General features: G+C 25.7%; 1 long non-coding RNA gene across 1 annotated transcript; it reads left to right on the top strand.

The window, feature by feature from the left end:
* Positions 1 to 54: 54 nt before the first annotated feature.
* On the top strand, positions 55 to 1,495 carry LOC105851499 (uncharacterized). The gene is made up of 2 exons (XR_012161748.1): positions 55 to 339; positions 1,057 to 1,495. It is a non-coding gene; the product is annotated as an uncharacterized lncRNA (long non-coding RNA).
* The last annotated feature ends 2,537 nt before the right edge of the window (positions 1,496 to 4,032 follow it).

Raw genomic sequence — 4,032 nt, forward strand, 5'->3', positions numbered from 1 at the left:
TATATATATATATATATCCCACGTAGTTAAATAGTGAAACAAAATAACAGAAGAAGTTTTTTTTTGAGAAAAAACATAAGTAAACAATTAAGATAGATTGAAAGATACGATGGTAAGAAAGAGACCTCGTTCTCCAACGAAAAAAACAATGGTGTCAAAAAAGACAACCTCAGATTCGAGCACTTCCAGGGAGGTTGAACATAGATCCAAAAACTTTGAGTTGGAAGGGTTGGATCATGCTAATGATCACATCAATAGAACGCAATCCTCTGGTTTCTTGCGTGTTTGCTTTTTCTGTAATGGAATTATTGATCATGGTGATGACATCTTCATGTACAGGTATACTATTTTTTAAATCTCTCGATAAACAATTTTGAACTTAATTTTTTGTTACTTAATTGTATCAAGTCTTTTGTTCCCTTTCATTTCTACGCTTTGACTGAATCTGCAATTTGACTTAATAATATATTATATACTACGGTGTTAGTTTAATATTATTGTTGATTCCATATAACCCAATACAATGTGTTATTGGAATATAAAATTTAATTATAATAAAATCAAAATATAATATTTTGGTATTTTATAAAAAATAAAATATGATTTTAATTGTATTTTATATATTAATAACATTACTTTTAATTTATTGATTTAGAAAAGTTATATTGGAAATTCATTCACCCAATGTACAACGTGAGAGATTAAAAATAGATAAGTTGAAAATTTTGAAATGTTTAAATATTCATTGTTGATTTTGTAACAATTGAATCTCGGAACAATATTAAATATTAGGTTGACTCATATTCTACATAACTTGTAAGCGCTCGTTGAAATATAGAAATTCTTTTGACCTTGTGAGTCCATAGACCAAACTCACATAGTCACATAAACTTTTCTTATAAATAAAATATTGGTTTTGTTCAAAAATATAGTATATGCTCTTTTTTTTGTCTATATAATAAAAGCAAGAACTAGTTATAATAGATTATTCTATTGATAAAATTTAAGCTATTTCTTTATGGTGTTTTCCTATCATAATTAATTTTTTTTTTGCAGTGATAATGCTTTCTGCAAACAAGAATGTCGTCAACGACAAATGCTCAAAGATGAAAAAAAATGGAAGTGGTTATGATAATGAAGAAATTAGATGCCACAACCTCATCTGAATCTCACCAATCGGGCCACTTGATATCTTATCAAATATATTTGTTTATATGATTCCGCAATATTGCTCTTAATCAGTTCTATTGTAATATTTATTTTTTTATTTATAGAGAAGAAGGTTAATATTATTATTTATTTAGGAGAAAGTATTATGTTATATATTTTTTATTTGGGGAGTAAAACTCTGTCGGTTTGAATTACTCTATAAAGTTAGGTAATAATTAATTTATTAACTCTCATAGTGTATCTATTTACGGTTTTTTTTATAATCAGAAAATTGTTTGATTAAATATAATAAGAAAGCTCCATCCATACGTGTCTTTTGTCTTTACATTTTGTTTGAAATTATTTATATTTTTTGAAATTAAGTGACGCATGAGAAGTAATAATTATCTTTTTATTTTTGTTTAACATATTAAGGGATTGTCTATGAAACGAAATACAATATTTAGTTAAATACAAAAACTCTTTTTAGTAGAAAACTTAAATCATTGAAAAACAATACATGTATTTAAGAGATAAAATATAAATATTTAATCTATTTATATTTTATTATTTAACAATTTTGACATATTTTATTATTTATAACATTGCACCACAAGGGGCAGTGACATCAAACAACCAATAAATAAGCACCTTAAACCCCTAAAATTGGGAAGAGAGAAAAAAAAAAAACATTAGAGATGTCGATATCAAAGACAAAATAAGCCACACCTCGATTGTTTTAATTAAAAATGCCATCCATCCGTATCTTTTGTCTTTACATTTTGTTTGACATCATTTATATTTTTCGAAATTAAGTGACGCATGAGAAGTAATAATTGTCTTTTTATTTTTGTTTAACATATTAGGGGATTTTCTATGAAACGAAATACAATATTTAGTTAAATATAAAAACTCTTTTTAGTAGAAAACTTAAATCATTGAACAAACAGTACCATTATTTAAGATACAAAATATAAATATTTAATCTATTTATTTTTCATTATTTTAGAAATTTTAATTAAATAATTTAAGTCTATGTTTGATTTCACTTTTGGAGAAGTCCAAATAGAATTTGACATGTTTAATAGTTCATAAGCATTATTTATATTTGCCTTTAAAAATGATTCTCATTTAAAGTTAAAATTTATAATTTTTGATTCTAAACATGATTCTTTTACTTAAAATTATTGTTCAATATTCATTTAATTTGAATTTAACTTTTATCAATCAAAGGACTATCAGAAATTGATGTCTTTAGTTTGCGACCACTAAAACTGAGCATAATGATTTTTTCAATAGAAATTTTGATTTTAGTAATCAATTAAATGGTTGTTATTGTTTAAAATTTATATGAGATGAGATTGGGAAACAATGTAAATATTCTTGTAGTTGGGTATGTTTGTCATATTTAAAATAACTAACTTAGACAACATTGCATCACATTGCGACATTAAACAACTATGAAATAAGCACCTTAGACCCCTAAAATTGGGAAGAGAGAAAAAAATAGCATTAGAAATATCGACATCAAAGACAAAATAAGCCACACCTCGATTTCCACTGTCAAAAGGTTTTTTGTAAAACTATTTAGTAAGTTAACATAAACTATTTAGAATTATATCCAGTGCAATGTTTGGAAATAATAAATAGTCGTTAGGTCACACTATAAGAAACTAAAATTCTCAATAACAAAAAATGACCTATGAAGAGGTAAAATAAATCACCACAAATCAATAACAATTACGACATGCATATACATATGGAAACAAAGAAACAATATAGGAAAAACAACTTTCAGTAAAAGCTAGGGAAGATCTCATACCTTTTGGATCATGAGGAGAACATATGGAAGTAAGTAAGTCGTCATTTGACACGAGTTTAATGTTTAACCTATTTAAGATTTAATTTGGTCTGATTTATTTCATAAAAAAATCAAATAATTTTTTTTAAAGTCTTTTTATTTAATTATGTTAGATTTAAACTTTTCGAAAGGTCTATTATGTTTGAAAGACTGATTTCTTTATGTAATAAACTTTTTTGGTTTAAATATGTTTTTAATCTTTACAATTATAATTATTTTTTATTTTAATCATCGTACGTTTTTTTGTTTGACTTATATCCCTGTAAATAGAGATTAATTTTATGGCCGTTCAGTCCAATTTCTGTTAAAAAAATTAAGACATAGTTAAGAATTTTTTAATAAAAAATTTGATTATTTTTTGAAAGGGTGACCAAAATTGAGAACCTTAATTTCTATTGTCTCCCTTTTCACATCTCCACCTTTTCTCTCTTACTCTTCTCACGACCTTTTCACCTTCAAGGAGAAAATCAAACGCCACTCCTAATGTATATGTTGTTATCCAACTCGCAAGGACGCAAACTTGCACCCTTTTCTCATTTTTTCTTGTTTTCCATTTGCTAGTTTCATTCTTCTTGTATCCAGATCGCAATATTTGGTTGTTTTAAAATCGATCTGATGTTCGCGATTTGAGTTATAAGATATAAGTTATGTGCTTCATAGTTGCATGTTGGAAATGAGATGAGGGTAAGAAAGAATGTTTGAAACTTTTGACATGTAATTCATGAAGCTGAGAAGTGGTTTTATAGCTCTTTATGTTTTGTTGGAACTACAATAGTACAACTATACTAACAAGTTCTTGTTTGAATATTAGAGGAACATAATAGAAATTAGGGTTCTCAATTTTGGTCATCCTTCAAAAAATAGTTAGATTTTAAATTTCTAATTTTTTTTTTATTTAAAAAAGTTTAACGGTGTTAGAATTTTGTTTCTAACAAAAGTTAGAATGAATAACTATTTTAAAGTGAATTTGTATTTGCAGAGATGTGAATCAACAAAAAAACTTACGATGATCAAAATAAAAA

The sequence above is a fragment of the Cicer arietinum genome, unplaced genomic scaffold, assembly GCF_000331145.2.
Source record: "Cicer arietinum cultivar CDC Frontier isolate Library 1 unplaced genomic scaffold, Cicar.CDCFrontier_v2.0 Ca_scaffold_5643_v2.0, whole genome shotgun sequence".
Lineage (NCBI taxonomy): Eukaryota > Viridiplantae > Streptophyta > Magnoliopsida > Fabales > Fabaceae > Cicer > Cicer arietinum.